The sequence below is a fragment of the Gallus gallus genome, chromosome 1 (genome assembly GCF_016699485.2).
Source record: "Gallus gallus isolate bGalGal1 chromosome 1, bGalGal1.mat.broiler.GRCg7b, whole genome shotgun sequence".
NCBI classification, from domain to species: Eukaryota; Metazoa; Chordata; class Aves; order Galliformes; family Phasianidae; genus Gallus; species Gallus gallus.
Window position 1 is genome coordinate 81,086,088 of NC_052532.1, and position 24,736 is coordinate 81,110,823.

A 24,736-nucleotide genomic window follows, 5' to 3' on the forward strand; every position below is an offset into this window, starting at 1 on the left:
GATTTATCTAGTCTGATAAATTCCTGTATAAGGCCTGCTGTTTTGGTTCTAAAAATAATAATAATAATAATAATAATAATAAAACTATGCAGAAATTGAGGGTGTTTAGCAGAACTTCACTGACCCCTTTCTGTAGTTGTCTTTTCCTTAGGGGAGTGGCACAGCTCTGAATGCAAGTTCTATGCACTTGCTTCTTTATTTATTTATTTATTTATTTATTTTTAATATTGTAGAGGTGTACCAAATTTCTGTGTAGGAATTCTATGGAGCTCTGGGATAAAAACAGTCTGAAATAGTTTCTGATCTTAAAATTGACTCTTGAACTTCTATCTATTGATCCAGGCCTTGCAGTTTTCACACCAGTGTTTCAAATGACTGAAACCATCCCAACTACCTCCACAGTTTTAGTTCCTCCTGAGTTATCTGCAGAAGGTTAGGGCTCATCTGAGCTTTGGCAAATGATGAAATAATGCAGTATTTAAACGTTAATGTGGGGCTAATAACCCATGTGGATTCACTTCAATTCCTTCTGCTTCTTTCCTCATAGGTTTACTTTCACTGTAGTGCATCAGCCTGTGTCTCAGCTACTATGAATCCCTCCACACCTCACTAACCTTCTGAGAGGTAAGTGCTTTTCTTGGAGACAGTAAGAAAATGGGAGGCATCAGCCTTGCTCTGTAGTGCAGCCTTGTAGTGAAGATGTGACCCCAAAAGGCCGTGTGTCCTGAGGTTTAGGGTACCTGCTCAGGTTGGATGTAGGCAAGGCAGTGGAGTACTTAAGCCATGTGCTGTCTACAGGAGAAGGGTATCTGTTTACCTGCGTGCATGTCCTAGATTTCCAGGCCTTTAGGTTTGAAGACCAGATGTGGAGTAGCACTGCTTTTTAGGTAACCATTATGTCCCTTGAGAATTAAGTACAGTATGATCTATACTGATAAACTTCCCTGGTTCTCTTAAAGCTATTTCCCCAGTAACTTGCGGTGAGGAAGCCTACTTCAGATTCTCACAAAATATAGTGTCTGAATGGAGAAATCCAAGTACCTTGTTTTGAAGGGACACAAGGATTCATGTTAAACCAGTCATGGCCACTCAGTCTAAAATTGCATTTACAGAACTGCACCAGAATATGGGTCCTTCCCCGTAAGGGTTAAAATGGAAGTTGGGATTCAAGCCAACAGAAGAAAATTCTAACATGGTTAATAAAATCTGAAAGCCATGCTGTGGGATGGCATGGAAATTCATATTTGGCCTTTGGGTCAGTGGAAAAGGTGCAAGAAGTTATTGTCTTTAGAAAAGAGAAGGATAAGTTTATTAAAGACACAAAGGCTTGTATATTGATACTCTGCTATCTCTTAAAAGGTAGGGAAAAAGTGAAGGGGAAGCAGAATGTTATGCTGTGAGAAGCCTGAGTTATGACATGGGTACCTGCAGATTTCCACATTGCTGGAACAAAACAGAACCTTATTTAGCAAGGTAACGAGTCGAGTTGCTTGATTTGCCAAATACTGTCTTGATGAGACCAGTTATATAACTCAGTATGGTGACTTTTAGTAGTGCTTGAAGCGCTGAAGTGAGATAATAAGTGGCAAAACAAAGAAGCTTCAGGTAGCTTGCATTAGACTAAATGTCTAATGGACACTGTTCTGTGCTGTAAAGACTGGCTTTCATCTGAATCCTGAGAAAGGAGCAAGTGGCAACAAATCAAAAATAGGCTGTTTTTCTTGACCCAGAGCTCTCCACTTCAACCTCAACTGTTCACCTTCTTTCCTTGGAGCAGCTGTTGATGGTACTTTACATGAGGTGCTTCAGCATCTGAGCAGGTTGGGAAACGACTGGAGGCACTGAAAATTTTTTACGTTGGTACTCTGACTCCTCTACATTCTCAGGGTATAAACGTTATTCCACTCTAATCTCTGTAATGCTGGCTCTCCCAAACTCAAGCCCAAGTGACTATTTTCATAAGGCAGGAAAAGCAATTTTTCCTCCTAGCTTGAAAGCAGAGTTCTAGATCTCCTAGAAGGCTCATTTCATGTCAGGCTCCTGACATAACACCTCTGCCTCCTTTCTGTTAGCAATGATAATATTAAGAAATTCTACCTATAATAGCAACAAAATATGTTGCCACTAGCTGTTGAGCATGATTCCTACTTGTCACAACTCAAGCCACCTGTGAATAGTTACTGTGACACTATATGATTATCCTGAAGCCTGATGATGCTAGCTCTACTGAAGTGCAACTTTCCTCTGTTCATTTCATGCTGGCTTTAGACTATTTTTTTCTCACTGGGACAGACTTCAAGGGCTTGGGAAGATTGATTTAGAATTGAAAATGATTTTGATCAATTGGAGATACGGTCCAAAATGAAACAGATGAAATTCAAGACAAGTGTAGAGATTTACCCTTAGGAAGGAGAAATCAAATGCAGTGCTAGGGAAGGCCTAGTGGATTAAATTATCTGAAAATGGCAGGAGTATCACTCCATCTTCAAAGGGAAAAAGGAGGGAGGGTAGAAACAGTCCTGAAGGAAGGATTAAAATGATGCTTGTGTAGAAAGAAGAAGGGGAATACTTCTAAGGAGGCTTTATCTGGAGTATTTTGCTCAGTCTTTGTAACAGCTTCAGAGAAATGAGCTCTAGGGAAAAGGAGTGTTGTGAAGACAGCCTCTTAGGGGAAGTATTGTGATACAGGTAGATGGGAACATAAGAGCGCTTGTTTACAAGACGCTCAGGGAGGATGTTGAGTAACCTTCCCTCTGGGCTGGTGAAGAGAGTATGAAGAAAGAGCAGACTTGAGTAGATGCCTTAAGAAGGCAGTAGAACCAACAGTCTCTTTATTTATTTATTTATTTATTTATTTAAGAAGTGATTAGATAAAGATCTGTAAATATAACCAAGATAGGGCTGTCTCTTACTTCTCAAGGAAGAGTAGGAGGGACTTTCCAGTCCTATGATTTTGTGATCTGCCAGTTGGACTTTGACTTTGATCTAGAGAAGCTGCTCTTAAGTTCCAAATCAAAATTATCATTTAAGAAGAAACAGTGGTGGCTTTATGGCCTTCCCGCCTAAGCTTCTCGTTTCTTTCCTTCCTTCCAGAACTTGTCTTCATTGGGTAGGGATCATACAGTTGCCACAGTGCCAAGACCATTCTGGCTATGACACGCTCCAAGGTCCTAGAATTGGAGGCATATCAGAATTTTCAGTCTCTGCTTATCTTACTGCCTGTCTACAGAATCAATGTAATTGAAAAATACTTGTGGGTCTCCCACTTAGGATCAGGCTTCAAGAGTCATCTGCTTTCCAAACTCCACCCTGCTGTATTACTCTGTTTTTATCTTGAAAGTGTTGCTAAGAAATGGACATCGCAGGTACTAGCTGACAAACTACAAGCTAGTAAAACACTGACTTGAGAGAGAGCTAGAAACCTGGGCCAGGTTATGAAGGAAAATCCTGTAAACCAGAGCTGTAAATGCACTGCAGATGAAATTGCCTTCTTTGCACTGCTGTAGCAAGACTGGGGACTTTATCAAGGGTAGCTTAAAGGATATGTCAATCTTGTGTATAGGTGCAGTTACAGAAAATACAAGACTTAATAATTTGTTTTCACTGAAATATACCTTCCATCCCTCTCGCCTCTGCTGTCAATGGCTTACTTTCAGTTACCTTTCTAAAAGGAGTTGTTGTATGTGCAGAAGAGTCTCAGGATTGTTTTCCTGCCTTTCCTCTTTCCTTTAAGTATCCTACTCACTCTGTCCCTTGACATAGATTGTTTTCCAAGAGAAGCTGGGCAGTATCCAAAAGACCATAGTGGTTGAAAAGTATCAAGTGAATGAAGTGAAAGATTTGGAGTGATGCTTCAGAAATGCCCTGATTAGAAGGAAAGGTATTTCGAGGGTAATAGGAGCTGCTTATCTTCCCTTTCCCTGTGGTTACACGAGCTCTCTAAGCATTACATAGCATTTGATACAAATACTACGTCTTGTAGTAGACACACACGTGCATTGTTCCAGAGAATACATAGCTAATATGGACAACCTTCACCCTCGTGAAGAAAGGGAGAGAGTATTGCTGAGACAAGAAGAAATTATATGGAATACAGAGGAGGCAGTATTCTCCTTTATAAAATTATCCTTTGGAATATCCTGGCAACTTCTGTCTGCAATATAAAATATTGTCTGTGGCTTTTCTTTAGATGATCTGAAATTACTGTTGTGGCAAATTGGAAACTTAGGGACCTGTGGTCTGGTGGTGCAGCAATCGGGAAAGCAATAGGGCACAGGGAGGGAGCTTCCTGGCAACCTAAGCAGAAATCAGAGCAACCGGGTTGGATCACTAACTCATAATCCTTGCATAAAGTACTCTTGTAGTACATAGTAAGTGGCTGGGTTTTTTTTTTCCCCCAAATACTTCCATAGCGTGTTTTAATACTCTGCTGCTAATTGTAACAGCCATGTACTGTGAAATTTGCTCAAGATGCTCAGTAAAACATCTGCTGACAGTTTCAAGCTTGTGCTTTCCCCGAGTAGCTTCAAACTATTGCCCTACCACCTATGTGTCAGAAAATCTGGAATAAAGATGCCTAAGGATGGGGTAAAGGAGGACAGTGGCATGGTTGCTGTTGCAGGTAGTTTATAGTCTGGGTAGTTTCTGGCTAGGAGCTGCAGCTAATGCTGTGACCGCAGGGGGTAGTGACAAAAGGTACTTACTGTTTTTCCTTAAATGCGTAATGATAATATACAGTTGCTGATATGACTGCCTGAGGAGATCTTGGCACTTTCTAATATAACATTAAGCTTTCTCCATGTACATCTTCCTGCATTCTAATGTGTCTCTCAAATGCTTCAGTAGGCAAAGACTACAGCGAAAAAAGGTATCATATTCTGCTAATGCTGTTTCTCAGTAACAACCTGGGTGAGATGCTTCGTCAGGCTGCAGCTGTCATGCTGAACATCTTTCCTCTGGCAAGCATAAACTTCATGCTATGTAGTTACATCAGGGCCTTCCCCATATTGAGGGGCTGCACTGGGGGAACTGTGCATGCTAATAAATTGCCCCCACTTACATTTGCCTAATGAGGTACCTCAAGACACTCTGAGGCTTTTTTATTAATGTTCATAGCTACTCCTCTCTGCTGCAATGGAAGAAATGAAATTACGGGTTTGAAATAGTAACAAGCAACTGACAGAGCTCCCAGGTTTGGACTCGCAGCCTTTGATTCCTCATGCACGTTAGCCACTTTTGAGGTATATTTCTTGCACACAGTGTCTTTCATAGAATTTGATCATCAAGCTCATTGTGAAATTCCAGCATTATTTTTGCTGGTGGTAGATCAGCTACAGGCAGTAAATTGTCTCCGATGTGGAATGCGATGTACTTAGTGTAATGGAGAAAATTCAGCGCTTGACTGATCAGCGAGGGTTTGTATTGGCTCTCTTTTGACTACTCTGGTTGCCAGATTTCTGCCTATGACCTGACTTGCCTTGAGATTGTCACCTGTTTTGTAATTTGGGATACTTACAGGTCTGAAACAAATGCCTTCATAGGCAGACCTGTAAGAACTTTACAGATAGGCAGCTTCCATTCAAAAACACCTACAGTGGTCAGGAAGGAACTTCTCTGTTCCACATCCAAATAGCACAATTCAGATCAACCTCACTACCAAACTCCCGGGGCTCAAGTGAGGCTTTTGATTCTGGATTACCTTAGCAGCCAGTTTGAAGTTCTCATTTAATCTCTTCCAAGTCAAATGTGCCAAATCATAGAGTAACGCTTACCTTTTCAAGATGCGAGTGCAATAAGGTGAAAGCCTTACAACTACAAGTGATTTAATGGAATGTCTTTAATCCCATTAGTAAACGAAGCATTATGAGAGCCCATTCTGTCACACCTGTGCTTCAGACATGCCATGGCCCGAGGCTAGGCTTCGGAAGTGAAGTTTTAGCTTCCTGAATCCCAACCTGATTGGCAATTTGTCATCATTAAAGTGGCAATTCTGAGTTTCTTTTCCATGTCTGAGCACTTGAAATGTGTTTATTCCAGGCAGAGATCCCTATGCAGTGCTATGAGCAAGCTGGTAATAAGCTTGATTCTCAGAATCACCTTCCTCAGATCCCTCCAGGAACATCTTATGCCAAGGCTTCAAGGATTGAGCTATATGTAGTATAGACTACAGTCTATGCAGTCTTCCCATTTGCCTTTCCCATCGATATGTTACAGCCCTGTAACAAAAGGATCCAATTATTGTGGAGTGGATTGCCCTGATGTTTATATATCCCCGAATGCTGAGCTTATCTCTTTTAGGCAGAAATGCATCCTTCTGCTTACTGACCTGTCCCAGAGAACAAATTGATAAATTTATCCATGGAGCCATGTTTGCTAATGCTGCTGTGTATCCATCCTGTCAGCTTTGTTCAGGAGCAAGACTTCACATCTCAGTTCACTGCATGCCCATCCAGATATTCGTGTGGGTGTGGAACCTTGCATTTTGGTAGTTGGATTTGCTCCAGTTAGCACTCATTAATGGAAACTACTGTGTAGCTCTTCAGCTCTGGTGTTGTTAAATCAGAAACAAATTTGTGACATCATGTACTGTTTGCCAACCAGAGTAGAAGGTCATTCAGATCCCAGCTCATCTACTTCTAACTACCCAGGACACTTAGGTCATTAAAGAGGCGTAGAGCTGAGACAGAAAGTTATAATCACTGCTAGTTCTTTAAAGGTTATAAAACTCATATCACAAACTGGCATCGTTGTTGACCTAAGAAAATCTCGGGAGATCTGTTCAGGACTGTTATCCTTGTCACTTAAATCCTAGCCAAACTAGCTTGGTGCCTGAATAAGGACCTTGGAAGAACACTTCTGCTCATGCTGCGTAGTGTTTTGTAAACAGGTAGCAATGCCAGTGTGAAGGAAATCAGTTTTGGTTTTAAAGACACTGTGTCCTCTGAAATCTCATATCATTGCTGCAGTGCTGCAACATCATCTGGTACCCCACCATGCTCAAGGGCTCTCTGCACTACACTGTGCAGACTTGTATCCTCAGTGCTATTCCCAGCTAAGCAGCTTCAGTCTCCATCTATCCTTCCAGCAATAAAGCTTTTCCCAATGTTTAAATTTAATCTCTTTTACTGCAGTTATATCCCGTAGGCTCTTGTTTAGTCTACCACAGACATACAGAACATTTAATTCCTCTTTTAAAAGAAGTTTAAATGTCATTGTGACTTGCCCCTGTCTTTTCTGCTAAAGAAGCCCCCAAATTATTCTTTATTCATAGTCATATTTTATAGCACTTCAGTAATGCCTGTTCTTCACAGGAATAGTTGTTATTGATGTGTCTTTTACTTGAGGCAGGATGTTCCTAATCTAGGTATAGTGATGCAAATGATAATTTGACTGCAGTGGATATGGTGGAAAAGTTATTATAATCACACTAAGAGGAGCCAGATCATTAAAGAAAACAAACTAGTAAGATGACATCTAATTGCTAAATAGGAGTCGCTGTAAATGATGAAGTCTCAAATACAGAACTAGGACTGAAAAAAACCCTGCTTTTAATTTTAAAGCAATTATTGGTCTTCTGAGAGGAGCTGAGTAAAACTTCAGTGTTTTTCTTTGAGGGAAGGTATATTAGTTTTCAGTAAAATTATTTGTTTTACTTTTAAACTCCCAAGAAAAACAAATAGAATTCTAAAAAATAAAATAAAATAAAATTGTTTCTAAGCAATCTGAGGACTTTTAATACATTGAAGTAAGATGTGGTGAAATTTGAAACTGCTCTTTGGTGATACAACTGGTTGAGCCAGACATGAGTTCCAGTAATGTTCTGCTCCTAATCACTTATTTTCAAAGGCAAGAAGAATGTACATATTTTCTTCCTTATATATAGATAAACATATATTTTTATTAAATACATATTTATATATAAAGTGTGCCCATTTCATCCAAAACATGGACATATGTTGCTTGATGCAAAAAATAAGCAACTGGTAATGCTGAGGCAGCTACGGGAATTGCTAAACAGAATAAATATAAGAGAGCTTCAATATGGGACTTTGTGTTTGAAAGGTATCATGGCATGGAACAGGGAGGAACATCCTCTTTGCATCACTGTAGTGCAGCCAATTTTAAAATGCAGCACTGCAGTTTGAATACTTCACTTCCAAAACATCCATTAAGGATCTGGAGGTTGTCTTGTTTGTTAGACTCCCTTGTTTGATGCGAGGTCGTCATGATATAGGTAGCTTGAGGCTGTGTCCAAATGGATTTTGAACAGCTCCCAGGCTGGAGTTTCCACAGACTCACTTGATGAGTTGTTCCAGGTCTTGATGATACTTCCAGGAGGAGAAGAAAAGAAACAAAAAAACCCTTTTTTTAAAAATGGAGTTTCTTATATTTCAGTTTGCACCTACCACCTCTTACCTTTTTGCTGGGTATCGTTGACTAGAGACTGACTGTCCTTCTTACTGCCTGCCAGCAGGTATTTATACACATCGATGAGATGCACTCTGGGTCTTCCTTACTTGAGGAGAAACAATCTCAACTCTCATACATCAGAAGTTCCGAGTCCTTAATTATCTTACCTGCTCTTTGCTGGACTGGTCCCATTACATCCAGAGCTGGGTAGAGGGAAAAGATCCTCTCCCTTAACCTGCTGGCAGTGTTCTTCCTCCAAGGAGGCTGCTGACTGCCTCTGCTACAAGCATAGGTTACATCAGCAGCTTGTTGTCCACCAGGACTTCCAGAGCAGGTTTCCATCAAGTTGGCTCTCAGCATGTACTGATGTATGAGGAATCTGGGTATATCTGCTGAATTTCTTGAGATTCCCGTTGGCCCACTTCTTCAGCCTAGCAGAGTCCCTCTGGAAGCAACACAATCTTACATCTTATCAGCCACTCCTCCCAGTTTGGTCTCCTGAAAAGCTGCTGAGAGTGTGCTCTGCTCCATTGCTGAAGTCATCAGCGAAGAAGTTAAATGACATTGGCCCTCTCTGGAGTATGCCACAAAAGACTGGTGTCCAGCTGAGCTTTTTGCCACTGATCACAGCCTTTTTACCCTAGCTATTCAGTCAGTTTTCAGCCTCGCTCTATACTTAGTTTGTAGTTCATCAGTTTTCCAATGAGAATGTTATGGAAGATGGTTTCAAAATATATGCTAAAGTCAAGAGAAGAAACACCTATTGATCTTTTCTCATCTTCTGAAGTAGCTACCTCATAGAAGAAGGCTATCAGGTTGGTCAGGAATGATTGCTCCTTCATAAATCCATGCTGATGTCTCCTAATCGTATAATCATAGAACCGTTTGAGTTGGAAGGGACCTTTAAAATTCATCTCCCCTACAACGAACAGGGATATCTACAGGTAAATCAGGTTGCTCACTCTTCATTTGTCCTTAATTTGCTTGGAAATGTTTTCAAGAATCATTTGTTCCATCACGTTCCCAGGAATTAAGGTAAAGCTGATGGGCCTGTAATTGCACAAATCTCCTTACTCTTCTTGAAGATGAGTGACAATTGATGATCAAGAAATTACCGGGAGGAACCAAGTGCATCAATTCACTTCCTTTTATTTTATTTAATACTTCTTTGGTTGTGGAAAATTTGTTTTTCCTGGGGAAAAACAGGCAAGCATATTTTAAAGCCATTTGTTGGACTGGAATAATAACTACTTCCATAGTGAAGACTGGTCAAGTGTAAGAAAGTCAGAGATTGGGACAGGTCCTGCAAGTTGTAGCTGGGAGCAGATGAAACTTGTGCTCAAGGTGCCACAGAAATAAGGGCATTTCATGTCTTCCCCTCATGTCCCCTCCAACTAAGGACACTTAGCGTCGAGTAAGTGGCCAGCACAGCTGTCCCATGCATCTGCAGGTCACTGCTGCAGTGACATCTAAGGGCTCCTGCTTTCAGAATGCTGAGTGGGTGGGAGAGGACTGCAGATCTGGCCTCTCTACCCTTCCTTCTCCCTGCTGCTTTTCTTCTCTGCCTTAATTCCCTTTTGAAGGGCTGATATTTTATTCAGCAGCCCCCGCTGTGCCAGAGCCCCTGACAGAAGTTTCTCAGAAGCACTCCGACGACAAAATGCTCACAGCTGGGCTTTGAAACTCCAGGGAAAACTGGGCAGAGAGGTGACGGTGGCAGGGAGCTGCGAGGACGGAGACAGAGAGGGGACGGAGGGACAGGAAGTGCACTATTTGTTAGGAATAATGAGCCGAAGATATGGCAGAGGTTTTTTATTACAAATAATAGACAGTGAACTTCAAACAACAGCAGTGAGTCGTTAAAAAAAAAAAAAACAGCAACAGAGTTAAATAAATGCCTAATTAGCCAGCACCATGAAGGTGGAATTCACTGCTCCAGAGATTCTTAAGGGAGAGTCAATAAATTCACAGCTGTTGGGATTTTTTTGTTGGCTTTTTTTTTTTTCTTTTTTTCCCTCTTCCTTTCCCCTCAGGCACGTAAGAAAATCTGAATGAGCCCAGGGCTGCTGTAAAGGTTTTGGTGGGCTTCTTTTCCTTTGTGGCACCGTCCACAGCCCATGTCTCGGCAGAGATGGAGCTGCCAGATCCACTCTATGGAGGAAGCTTGGGTGATCTGTGAATGGCAGGAGTGTAGGCTGCGTGTGTCTGGGACCAGATCTATCAGTAACTGTGTCTGGTCCAAGGACAAGTCCAAGACAATATAAAGAAAAAAATGATTGCAAGTCCTGCATGCACCTTTCTGTGTGCATGTGTAAGACTGCGTATGATATAGGACATAAGAATATGTAATTCCCTCTCTTCAGTCTCGCAAAGATATTTACAAATTCTGCAGGTTTCCATGTGCAGGTTTGAGTTATCCCAATGTGATTTCTGACCTGCGTGTTCATGTAGAAGCGGGGCATCTTTTATCACAGAATGGCTTGAGTTGGAATGGATCTTAAAGCCCATCCAGTTGCAACCCCATGCCATGGGCAGGGCTGCCACCCAGCAGCTCAGGCTGCCCAGGGCCCCATCCAACCTGGCCTTGAATGCCTCCAGGGATGGGGCACCCACAGTTTCTCTGGGCAGCTGTGTCAGTGCCTCACCACCCTCTCCCTGAAAATTTCCCCTCTGACATCTTACCTAAATCTTCTTTCTTTTAGTTTAAAGCCATTCCTCTTGTCCTATCACTACAAAATGGAGGTGGCATGTTGGGTCCACAGTGAAGCTCATTTTAAATAATAACGATATATTTGCACAAGATACATTTCCTGTTCCCTCCACAGTGCCATCTGTACCAAACCTTCATGGAAGTGTTTCTCACCAATTTATTTTTATTTTTTTTTACTCCCTCTCCCCCCAGGAAAAAAAAAAATGCAGTTTAGCTTAGTTCTAAATTGATTCCAAGCTGCATTTCCTTGGGGTGAGTTGCTTTCACAGACTACCATTCCAGCAAGCCCTTCTCCACTGTGTGCTGTGCTCGACCCAACGTCTCCAAACCCATACGGCTGTGCAGTGGTTTTTGGCTGGTTGATTGAGGCAGCACCCTGTGTGAGCCCTGTGCTTCAGAGTGCGTTATTGGAGCTGCAGTCTGGCCAGGAAGCAGCCGCACAGCCAGCTCCTGTATGCAGCTGTGTTAATGCAACATGCAGTTTGTTGAAATGCTTTGAATTAGAACGCTTAATATTACCCCGGTAAAACTAAGTGCTCTGACTTGGGGATCACCAGAAAGCTCTGTTTTGATCAGAAATGTCAACATGCTGTATCAAAATTTCCATTCCTTGGGAAAGAGAAGAAATTTCAATTTTTCATGATTTTTTTTTTCCATGATGAAAAAAATGTTCAGATTTCCCCGGAGATGAAAAATCCAAACCTCGCTTAGTTTTGTCTGCATTACTCAGTGACTCCCATGAAATTAACTACAGAGCAGAATCATTTTCCTTCTTTCTTTCTAATCAAAATGCAGAAAAGGCAACTGCACTTTGTGCCGTTTGATTTAAAGCAGACGGCTCTGCTCTCTAAAGCACCAGAGGTTAAAAACCCAAATCGGAGTGATGAAAGCACAATGTCTTTTTCTGCAGAGCTTTGTCCTAACTCACCTAGCCGTGCTACCCCTGTCTTGAAGCAGTGGAGAGTGGTGCCTGCTGATGGGGGTGAGGAACATCAAATTTGAGATGTGAATGCAAACAGGCTTAGTCCTACAAGTGATCGGGGAACCTGAACTGAGAAATGTGCCCTCTCCTCCACTTCTACACACAAAAATATTTATGTCAAGCCTGATTTTGGCTGTCCCTGCAAAAACACATGCCACAAGTGGTGCTGGATGCCCAGAGCTGGAGCTGTGAGAGAGAAGAATGACCCTTTGAAATGAGAAGAGGGACTGAAACTGCGAGACACTTCCTACTCCCATGGCTAAAAGACAAATGGCTTCAAGAAGGAGCTTTTTCACAGATTATCTGCTGTGATAAACATTTTTCAACAAAAACGTAATGAGAAAAAGCAGTGCCTAACCCTGGGGGAACAAAGAGAGACAATAGAGATCACATCGGGCTATCTCTGTGTGCCACCAAATCAGGAACTGATGCTAATGACAAATGGACAAGGGAGATAAAATCACAGCCACGCTCTGAAGCCTTACTCTCAGAAGCCTGTGCCTACCTCTGATGGAGACCTGCAGCTCTGCTTTCTCCTTACCCTGCAACAACACATGTACAGCTTATCTCTCCCAGCAAAACAACATTGAGCAGAACTGCATGGGGCGGGCTTGTGAATAGGTCTGCATGTGGGAGAATGTTTCTGCCCTCGTCTCTCAGGGCAGGAGAGCATCGTGACCATCTCTGTACCTGTGGGAGGCATAGGGCTGGGTGCATCAACCCCTTCGCACACCCTGCTAGAAGTTAATAGGATTAGTCTGAGGTTTTAAAAAAGCTGCTGTTACAGCTTTTTGTGGTTGCTCAACATGTGGGTTGCACATAGCACCTCGCCCTGCCTTGTAGGGGGGATTGTGGAGGAAATCAGAGCAGCCACGTGTACACAGGAGTTGCTACAGGGTATTATCTTCACCACAGATGGCATTATTCCTGCAAGTGAAGCAACCAAGGGGAACGGGAATTGGATATTGAGGTCACGGAGTGAAACAGCATGAGGCACCACTTACATGCTGGGATCAAATATTAAGGGATACTAGGGTTTGACTCATGAGGTTTTAAAGTACTGCTCTGAAGCCACTGTACATCATCTAGAGGGAGGGAGGCTGTGGGAATTAGGGAACCATTGCAGGTGCATCTTTCCTGTCGTCTCATGAGTCAAAGTTTCAAGAAGAAATATGAGAATGTCAGGAATGCCTAAGTGGATGTGGTATAGGGCTGGGGGTTGTGCAGGTAAGGACAGCATGCTGCACGGGCAGCCAGGACTGCCTCAGGATGTAAACTTTGCAAGGTGCATCCTATTGCAATACTTGGATAGCATTTAAAAAAGGCTCCTCTTGTGGTTCCTCATGTTTGGCAGGTCAGGTGCAGCTGCACTGCGAGGGGTGGCAAGGCTTTCTCATCCAAGCTTGCAGCATGAGGTCTTGGAGAGGCAGAACAGCAAAAGTAGGTGTGGCAGGTGATGGAGCAATAGAAAATAAGTCTGAGGTGGACAGGTTATTGCAGAGGTGCACCCTAAAGCCATTTCAAGGACAGGTTGGATGAGGCCCTGGGCAGCCTGATCCTAGAGGGTGGCAACCCTGCCTGTGGCAGGGGGTTGGAGCTCAGTGATCTTGAAGGTTCCTTCCGATCCATGCCATTCTAAGTTTCATGCCTGGCAAACCATTTTTGCTATGACAAGCCCACACAGCCATCTCTGACCTAGCCTAGTCTGTAACTCACTGCTGCGTGTGTGACCTGTGCTGATGCAGAGAGACTGAAGTTCTCTTTCTGCTGGCTACCAAATGTCTTACTGGGGAATTGTTGCAGAGGGCACCAGGAACTTTCTTTCAGATCTTCCTCTGGCTCAGAAAAGTACAGGGGGTTTTGAAATAACCTTCTCTATGGAGAAAATCTGAATCTCTGAAGCAAGCTAGCATTGGCTGGACATAAAGCCATAAATCAGGCTCTGACTCCTTTTGAAAGGACTGTGGTTTTTTCATCCCTGAATTTCCATTTTGTGATAGAATCCAGGAGGTGAGCCTGCATAATGCCGTGGAAAGGCAGGATGTGCTCAGGAGCATGCTCCAGAAGAGTGCCTCTGAAATGTTCTAAGTCAGCAGACCAGAACAGGCTCAAGGCTTGTTTGCTGCATATATGACATGGAGCGGCTTGGGGAACAGACTCACCCCGGTGAAGTTATAGGCTGCTTCCTCCACCCCATGCTTCTGTGTTGCTAGTTCCATGTGTCCCCTGTTCAGGCTGTTAACTACACCTCTCACGTTTCCTCTTGCATCCCCTGTCCTTGTGATGAGGCATGTGTAGGTGAAGGCAAATGAGAAAATGAAGGCATGTGTGGGTGTCCTTGTATGTGGGCAAAGTGTAAGGGTTTGAAGCAATTCTTGCCCCTTGCGCCAGCATGGCACAGCTATTAGTGGAGTCACGTGGAGAAGGACTGGGTGGTAGGTTGAAAGTCAGATTGCACTGTTGACCCTGTGTAGCCAGCTGGGACAAATAGGCACATTTTCAGGACAGGCTTATTTTTAAGCTGGATCTCCCAGAAAGTGACAAGGGAAACTCTTTGGTTAAATAGCTGCTTACAACCAGCTCTACAACAATCCTCTTTTAAAACTCAGCTCTTGCTTTAGCTTACTAGGATAGAATCATAGAATCATTAAGGCTGGAAAAGTCCTCTAAAATCATCTAGTCCATCCGTCCACCTACAACTAACACTGCTCTCTAAACCATGTCCCTCTGGGCCACATCTGCGTGTTTCTTGAATACCTCTGGGGATTGTGACTCCACCACCTCCCTGGGCAGCCTGTTCCAGATTAATGATGATTCCTCCTTATTTCTGTACCTTACCTGCTACATTTGTATATGTTACTGTTCAGTGCAATTTCATGGGCCGACTGAGGAATGCTTTCTATGATCCCCTTGCACAGACTTCAGAGAGCACTGCCCCAAAATGGACCAGAACTCAGCATTTGCATGGCAAGATTGTTTTCAATTTGCTGCAAACATCTGGACATTGTCGGCAAACTGTTGAGAATCTGCCGATGCTGGTAGCCTTTCCTTAATAAGGAAAAGTAGAAGCAGCAGACAGGCATGAAAATAAAGGTATATGAATACATGATCCTAGATGCAAAAAGTTTTCAAAATGGCTGCACTGACCCAGCTGGTGTGGGCTTGGATCTATAATTGCAGTGGTTCTCATGACACTTTCTCTTTCCAAAAGCTTTCTGGCAGAGACAACATATCTGGCAAGAACAACAGTGTGAAATGAAGATAAATGAAGAATATGGGCACATGAATCTTAAAAAGTAGTCTGGATTGATCTTATTCAGAGGAAGGTTTTCAGGTATTTTGTAGTATTTTCCTCAGCTCTAACAGCAGCAGCAACAACACGTATAGCAACAGTAATAATCAGTAGAGGAGAGCAACCCTGTGGTTGCTGTGTCAGCCTGGGGCTTACCAGAGCCCGGTTCCTTGCTTCTCCTGTAAACTTGTGTTTAACCTTGAAAAAGAAGAGACATCCTGTGCCTTTACTTCAGAGTCTCAAGCATGTTTTGACAAGTGTCTTGGAGCATGTATGCAGTTCCCCATTTTTGCAAGCCCTTTGGTTCTGCTGTATGTATTTTAATACCAGCATGGTATTAGTCAGGTTTTAATTGGCTTTGATTAGCACTCCCACAAGCTGCGTCACTCTCCACCTTTGTCAAAGTGAACTTCACATAGGAGATGTCAAATTCTTTCCTGTGTTTGGAAGGCATTAAAAGAAATCACCTCCAGTTTGATCCCTAATCAGCAGAGCAAAGACATCTGCCTATACATGGAAATTATTTTGGGGGACAGTCAGGTTTGATCTCTTGAGTCAAATGATCCCTTCAAGAGAAGTTCAGTAAAATAGAATTACACTGTATTATCAAGCTATGAGTCAAATCAAGAGAAGAGACAAGTACAGATGAGCCACAGGTCATGGATTCCTTTTTTTTTTCCTAAAAGAAATTCTTGAATATGTTGGAAAGAAATTTTTAATGGTCTTAAACTTTCTGCAAGTTCCATCTTGTTCCTTTAATTACCCTTGATTTTTACTTGTCTCTTCTGTGGTGGGTGTTCGTGTATACGTTACTTTATATGCTGAACAAAGATGTTCGAAAGTAACCCTTACATCTACTGACTCCTGTCAGATTATTTCTTCTCCAGGAGATGATTGCAAAAAAATAGGATGCTTTTGCTGGTGGTAGCAGAGTTTTCTGAAGGAGGAAAATAAAACACTTGATCTAAAACTCAGGATAGTTTGATGCTACAGCGTTGCTGTAGTATCAAGGAAGTTGCCTGTTGGGTGTCAACTGAAGTTGGATACCTAAAATTAACTCTATTCCTGAGAGTACCTTTCGTATTCTTTATTCTTATTTCAAACTGACATTATATTTCAAGGGAGATGGAGGCTGTGCTTCACCTACCTAGAGTTTAACTGTTCAGATGTCTATGTCTGGACTCATCGCCTTAGCCCCCGGTAGAGAGCTGCTGTGAGTCTCGTTATCAAAGGGCAGTTGTCTTCAGCCATACTCCCTGATGAATGGAGCTAGGAAGCCTTCTTTCCATCTGTGTCCTCCTCCCTGTAAGGATGAGAGATGTAAGCTCCTACAGCCATGAACTCTTCTGGAGAGACTAGTGGAGCCAGCAGTATGATAGTGAAGAGACAAACTTTATGATACTCACTAGAGTAGTTCTTAGGTGTTTTACATGTTGTTTTTTCATATCAGGATATTTTTGTTACATTTTATTTCTTAAGTGAAAAGACTTTCACACTCACTTCTTGGGAGAAGGAGTGGATTCTGAAGAAGCAGTATCAGTAGGCCCCAGAGGAAAAGGTCTCTGTGGCTAAAAGGAGTGTGATAGTGGTTGGATTGGTTATACTGTCCACTGGTTGTTGAAGACACACTTGTGTTAAATTTTGGTACTGTCACAGAAAGCCTACTGTAGACAACCCTCTTCCCTGCCTTGAGATAGAGCAATCACATCTTTCCTTCCCCCCATTGTACACTTTAAGGAGGTCTTGTTTTGTTGGTTTTCTTTTTCCACCATGAAGTTTTCCTTTCTTTTCAACACTATGGATTTCAGGCTGAATTGATGGTCCTGCAGATCCATATTTTCCCTTGTGATGAATAAAACAAGAGCTCCCCATGCTCATCAAATGAAGCTGGATGTCTGTGACAGGAGTCCATAGATTTCTTGAAGAGGTTTAGTTTTTATGCTTTCTGGAAAATTATTGGGATTTTAATTGTGTAGCACACTAAAGAGTCATGGCTAACTGTTTGCCTTCTCTGAGGCCGGAGTAGTCATAGCTCAATAATAGCGCTGACATCTCCTTTGCCTGACAATCTAAAAGTCTCAGCTTCCTTCAAACACTTTGGAGAAAGAGATGATGGTTAACAGAGAGGCTGCTCTGCTCATGTTTTTTATTGCTCACGCTCACTTTGGTGTATCCTTTACCCTCCAGAGCTCAAGCACTCATGCAGCTACATATATAAAGACTGGCAAGATACCTAATGATTTTCACCTTTGGCTTCTGACCCTGCTCTGCATCTGAAAATCATTATAATTCGATGGCTGATTAGTTGCCTTTCAGATAGGCAGGTGAGATACAGAGCTCTTCATCTACCTCCTGAAAAAATTCTGCTGGTATAAATAGCTTTCTTGTTGAGGGGTTAGCCAGAAAGGGCTGGGATAGAATGGAACACAGATATTACAATTTTTCTTCCTCCTGTGAATCCCTTCTCAGTGTCAACTGCTGTTTTTTATGGGGTAGGAGTAGACTGAGGGAAAAATATATGGGTCAGTATGGATAGAGAAACTGGAGCTGAGATTGCTTGTAGACCTAAATATGTAGGATCTCATCACTCTTGTGGATTAGCAGTCTGATACCTTATGACACAACAAAATTAACTTAAAGCATCCAGAAATCTTTGGGAGAGAAAAGATTGTCAAAGAAAAGTAAAACAGACAACAGAAGAAAACTGTAATGTCCTACAAATGAGGGACCCTCAGATACCAGTGCTGCTCAATCCTTGTTACAAAAACTCGTTGACCATTTTAGTGACTTAATTTTAGATATGTAATACCAGCACTTAATACTTTCCATGTGTAAGATTCAAAGTAGCTTAAAAAATGAGAGAAGTTGCAGCAATCCTATATTACAGACAGATTCACGAAGAGAAATGATTTAACAAAGCCATTAACAGCCAAAAGACTTGCCCATTCTGCATGTGCACCAAGTTAACATGACCTCCAGGCTTTGCTTATCTCATCCAAAGTTACAAAGTCGCTTAGTGAAAGTGCTTCATTAATAATGTTCTTCCCTCTGGCTTGCTGATGCAGTACTCCCTACCTGAAATCCCATGATATGCTCTTTTTCTCCCTGTCTCTCCAAGCATACCAGGTTATGCAGGCTGCATTTATCTGATGGCCTTCTCTATGGTGCATGAGTTATCTCAATGTAATTGCTGGTCTCAAAAGAGTAAATGCTGAAAGTAGCAAAGAAACTCCATCTGGATCTGGATATCCTCAAGTTTGAATTAAGTTTGGATCAGGGTAACAGCTTAGTTCATTACAGAGACAGAACTGGCTGCAAAGGTCACTTATGACAACGCACCCAAGTGTTATCAGGGCTGACTCTGAAACCATCAGCTCAGTTTGGAGCCCAGTCTGTGTTTGTTGGTGAAGAATTACCTTTCCCAATGCCACCTGAAGTGCTCTGAGGAGCAGGGCTATTTGTATCACCTGCTTCTTCAAGAAACTGCCAGATATTGTAGCTTCTGCAGTGTTTCTGCTTCACAGCCTGTGTCCTGTTTTGGGCAGCTCAGTCAGCGATGAACCAGTGGAAGGCCATTTCAGAGATGTGGGGAGATGAGTGTGCTGGTAGGATGCAGGGTACAGTGGTTTGCCTGAGATGGCTCTTGGTTTCTGGCAAGATGTGCCCTGATAAATTTTGTCCCATTAACAGACTCCTCTACCTAGTTTCTCACTTTGTTATGTTCTGTATTTGGCAGTATTAGATGAGGTATACAGACACCTGAAGCAGTGGCTCATGTGAAGTTTGAACCAGCAGAGATCAGAGCGGCATTTCAAAGTCTTATCAGATTCCCTGTTGCAGCTTCTTGCATCTCCTCTGGACCTACTTCCTGCCTGAAATGCCAGAATGAAGTTCTCTGAAACTCTGATCGCACATTCTGTTTCTCCCAGTGGTGCCTAGTAGAAGAAATTTTGTCTCTCGGATATCCAACTCAAAAGTGAGAGAGAAAAATAATAGTTGCTTTAAATAATGAACGAAAGTACCAAGAGACTTACTTTCCCCCACCTTCTCCCCTCCCCCATGCAGATATTCTCTTCTTTAAAAACAATTTTCCAAGCGAGCTTCGTGCTGGATCGACAGCCCTGCAAAGCAGCATCCCCTGTTCGCATACCAAATGGGAATAACTAATGCGTGGGAGTGCAGGCTTCCAGTCAGCGCTAGCAGCGTGTCTTGGACTTAATATAGCTAGAATGTTGCATGTTTGTGAAGGACTAGGTCCATTCAGTGACAAAGCCCTGTGTTCTTCTGAAGAGAAAGGACAAGAGCAGAGGTGGTCACTTGTTCATTGATTTCTAGCGGGGCAATAAGTGATCAATAAATAATTCCACTACAGTAACTAAAAAGAGTTTTTGCATGATGAAATGTATCTCGTTGCTTCTGTGTTTGGCTTGGAACGTATGACCTCCAGGCAAGAAGCAGATGTTGCTACAAATCTCCTTGAACCTGTTTTGCCTTTGAAATTGGCAGGTTGGAATTGATTATGTACTTGACGTTGTTCAACTCATATTCTTAGATTCTATGTGTTTAGAAAAAAATGGAATACGGTTACTTTGCCTTTTTTTGTTTGTTTGTTTGCTTCCCTTCTGTCCTCTGGGTCCCCCTATCTTCACCCAGCCTGCAACTGGGACTGGTCAGCTAATGCACAACGTTGCGTCTTTCCAACGAGCAGCAAGCAGGTAGGAGCTCCTGGTGTGAAAACTTGCCTACGGAACTTTAATTGCAAAGTTCTTGTGCCAGTAAATAAAAGAGGCTGTGAGGCCACTTGAATTGCACGCGTTTAACTAATCCAGGCAATTGTTTCTGAGCATTCTTGTTGCGTTAGTTTTCAGACGTCTCGTAGCTGTAAAATATCGTTAGGGATATTTTTAGGATGAACGGGCTCAATCTGCTAGAATACAAATCATATCTGAACTCCCTCCAACTTTCAATCTGAATAGGTTTTGAGGTTCAGAAAGTTTCAATTAATTTTTTCATCTTTTTCTTTTTCTTTTTTTTTTCTTTTCATTAACACTTTGCTTTCAAATGTCCAAATTCAGAGAGCACTGATGTGCTCTGTTAGGGTGTATTCTTGTCTTATTTCTAAACCAACCAGAAGCAGGATGAATTTGAGGTCTCCTCAGGAGTGGATCGAGTATCTTAACTGGAATGGGAATGAACAAACTCCAGGACCAGTCTCTTGATAGTTGGACTGCATCTAGTATTTTTTCCTGCCTACAAGCTAAACTTGCAATATTGTTCTTAAATAAATAAACTGATGAACTTTTGCCATGAATTCATACGTCCCTGAACTAGGGAATCTTGTCCATAAGCTCTCCACTGAAGAAAAATGTTCTGTAGTGTCCAGTAGACATTAAGTGATGAGCTGATTTAAGCATTGCCTGGAAAGTTTTTACCACCTGGACTTCTTGTGATGAAGGTTCAGGCAAGGATGTGACATAGGGATGCCCCACATAGTGCTCATGGATAGAGGAGATAAAACTGAGCCGAAGATCAACTGTTTTTCCAAGCGTATTACAGGACTCGCCTGTTTGCCACAGCAAATGTAGTTACTGAATACAAGAAATCATAAACCCATGTACAAACAAAACCACACAGTTTAGCAAACAAAGCTGCTGAAAAGCTAAGAGAAATGGAGACCCACAGTGAAGCTATGGAATCACAATTACAGTATGGTACACTGAGATGCTGGAGATGGATGGATGCCTTAAACAGACGAGTGAGTAGACAGAGAGGAGGGAAAATGTGCTGGGACCCCAGTGAAAAGACACAACAGAAGTCAGTAGAGTCCACTTAATATTTTCCCCATTCTTTTTCTGGTGCTGGGGAAAGGTTGGACTGTTCATTGTAGCAGTCCAGGAGATATTTCCTTGCTGATGTGCATGGTCTGGTGATCTGCTTTCCAGGTGTTTTTAGCATGTTGCAAATGAAACAAATGTGTGAAGGTTGAAGTCAGGGGATAATTGCAGCAGGAAAGGTGTCCAGCTTGCCTTAAGTTCATGGGCACGCCAGAGAGAGTGAGAGCAGAGGCTGGAATTACGACTGGAATTTGGAATGCCTTGAAATTTCCCCTAACGGAACAAAAACGTCCACCTTTCCGAGGACACAGTCCCCTGTGCAGATTCCCTTTGCCTTCTGTTGGCTCCAGCAGCCTGGATACTTGTCAAATCCCCAGCATGCAGCTGCCTGCATCTCACAGTCCATTATTATTGCTGATGCTAATCTCTGACCGCTGAACACGGGTCAGAACCAGGAGATAATTGCAGCTCCGATCCGCCAGGCATGGTCCTTTGTGAGTAGTTAATGAGTGTTCAGGAAAATAAAGCAGAAAGAAGAAAAGGGGGATTGTGGTTTGCATACAGTGAGATAGAGAGAGAATAGGAGATGGAAGGAGGGGACAATTCACTGATGGGGAAAAAAGAAAGAATTAGGAAAAAGGAAACCATTTGCTCTAACGCAACTACTGCCTTATACTTATTTCGCCCAAGTGGATGCTGCTGGCTCTAATAAGAAAAGCAAGCAGGATGCATTAACACCGGTGTCTGTTTGCAGGGCTTTTGTTCTGGATGCCATGAATGCAGATGTGGGGGTCACTGTCTCCCTTGCCAGTCAGTGTGTTAAGCCACGAGACAGATATCCTTGTGCTCTTTTCTCTGCTTCCGGCACTCTGCATCACACTGCCTCTGTGTATGAAGGTGCCCTCTAGAGACTGGCAGTCTACTCTTAAAATTGACTTTGGTTCTCCCATAGCTTAAGTGCCAGTGACTTGTATCACTGTATTTGAATTGCCAAACTTTTGCCCAACTCTATCTTTTATCACATACAGAAGCATTGTTTTTGGTGTCTGAAGGATGAGGTGACTTTAATCAACTCTTTGCCAGGCCCTTAATAAAGGTAGGCATGTCTAATGAGCCACCTTCCTCTGCACACCTTAGGTAACATGACTCCTTGTGAGTGCTGCAGAGAGTATATGCGTTATGCTTACAGAGGAGATGGCTTTACCTATTCCTATGACATCTGTTTGCATAGGAACAAGTGATGCAATGTGGTGACACAGCAGTATGGTGGGATGGCCCAGGCATGTCTATGTCACTGGGTACCAGAAACCACCTTAGCAAAGGGGAAGGAAATGTGCTTCCTGCAAATGAATTAGAGTCACTGGGGATGGAGTTTGAGGGGGAAATAAATGATGGCGGGATGTGTTTGTGTCCATATGAGTCCCCTCTCCCTAACGACCATGTTAATGTGCTCATAAAAAGATATGGTGCAGGGGGGACGTGACTGTTCAGGCTGATTAGCATTTTATAGCAGAACTAAGCTCCGTGACAAACGACTGGCTGGGTGGGCTGGTTTTACTACTCAGAAAACTCTAAATTAAAAAAAAAAAAAAAAAAAAAAAAACAACTCTGCTTTAAAATGCTGAAAATTTTAGTTCCTTTTCATTATTTTTTGGTACTGTTATAAAAATAGTAGTTATTATTGATCACAAGATTCTTGAGGGGTCTTGCAACTCCCATGATAACACAGAATAATGTGGGAATTCTGGGGTGGCTGTGGTAGAGCACAGAAGTGCTCCAGTGTAGCACAATAGGACGGAAGTATCTACAACCAACTTCAGAGCATGAGTGCGCGTTTTATACCTACAAACCAGAAAACTCAGGTTTGAATCCTAATGTCTTGGCCATACCAAGTGTCTTTCTACAGGCTGCTATTCACTCTCACAGAAATATTAACTCTGCTTCCAATCCAAACGCGTTGAGTACTGTGGATTTGTACTGCTGGGCAGTCTAGAGGCACCTGCATTTTTCTGTTGTACTCAATTATCAGCATCCCCTTTATTTGGAAAGAAGTGAGGGTTTCCTTGATGTGAGGTACACTGTGGATGCATTTACAGATGTGGAACAGTCTGTGGATCTTGCTTCTGTGCCAAAGGCTGCTGGACCAGATTTCTGTCCAGCAGTACTGGTTGAGATATAAGATATAAATAGATAAAATCAGGCAGAAGCTTAGGGAAACAAAACAAAACAAAAAAGACATGGATATTCTGCAGTGGATTCTGAAATGTATCTTTACAAAGAATATGTTGGAATGAGAGCAGTGCCTTTATGATCTGGTTAAATTGAAGCTTGTGAAGTTTTGTTCCCCTACATGGGAGTATTGCAGAGAGAGGGGAAAGAATCATGACATGTAACTTGCTGCAAAAGGACAGAAGATGTGAATCCATCTGTGTACTGTCTCAGAGATGTCCTCTTCTCAGGAAAAATGAAAGTCTAACTGTCTGAGAGTAGCAGCGAAAACACAGAGATATGGGAAAAGTGAGAGAAACAACAGCAGCATATGCCCTGGGTTATTATTGGAAGCAAGAGGGCTCGAGTCTGACTGTGAGTGTCTCCTAGAAAGCACCAGCCTTTCCAAGAGTGGGACTATGGCAGATATCCATGTGGAAAGCCTGTTCCCAAAGCTGTGGAGCAGGTTCAAACTCCAGGGTTCTGCGAGGCAAGGAGCAGTTCCTCCTGCAAGGCAGTGAGCAGAGGGACCATGAGACAGGGAGCATTTATCCCACGTGCTCTGTGTTGTCTCCAGTGATGGAAGGGCTCCATCTGGTTAGAAGTTTCAGTATATAACTGCTTATCATATAATGTCACTCGGAAGAAAATTTTTTTTCCGAGGGGGGAAAGTGACAGGTATTGAATAGTCTAACGTCAAGGGAATAACAGGTTTTATGCCAAGAGATTTAGAAATGTGAGAGAAGTGGTATTCAGGGCAAATCAATTCTGTAAGTGAATGTGGTACATTGTGTTGGATAAGGGATGCGAGCCCAGCTGCAGCGATGACTCCCACGGGAAAATGCAGCAGGACAGGCAAGACAGAGCCATGCATCCTGCATGTGTGTGTGCATACATGCATACATTAGTAATAAAGGCATTAATTCATCATCTGCTTTTATTCAACCATGTGCATCAGCATGTTTCTTTATGCATAAACAGAAGAGTCTTTGCTACAACACGATTTCCTAGAAAAGCTAGAAATAGCTTTTTGGGCATTAGGAATAATTCTAAGCACATACTCAAGTGTTTACCGAATGGAGGAGTGGTGCTGCGTGAGATACTTGCAAGCAAACCTGAAAGGCTGTGAGACTCCCTACATATCTTATCTTGCTTTTGACTCCACCCTGGAGTCTGGCAAACTATTAAAAAACAAAACAAAAACGACAAACCCAACAACAACAAAAATATACGACTAAAAAATGTGCAGTTTTCTCCTCCAGGGCTCATTCAGCGTGTAGTTTCCTTCCCATTCTCCACAC

The 24,736-nt window shown here is 42.5% G+C and overlaps 1 long non-coding RNA gene across 1 annotated transcript in view; it reads left to right on the forward strand.

Annotated features, from left to right (window-relative positions):
- LOC107054644 overlaps positions 1-24,736 on the forward strand; it is a 223,110-nt gene that overhangs the window by 81,667 nt on the left and 116,707 nt on the right. Inside the window, exon 2 of the long non-coding RNA XR_005839141.2 lies at positions 548-624. This is a non-coding gene — a long non-coding RNA (uncharacterized LOC107054644). The remainder of the gene's footprint in view (positions 1-547; positions 625-24,736) is intronic.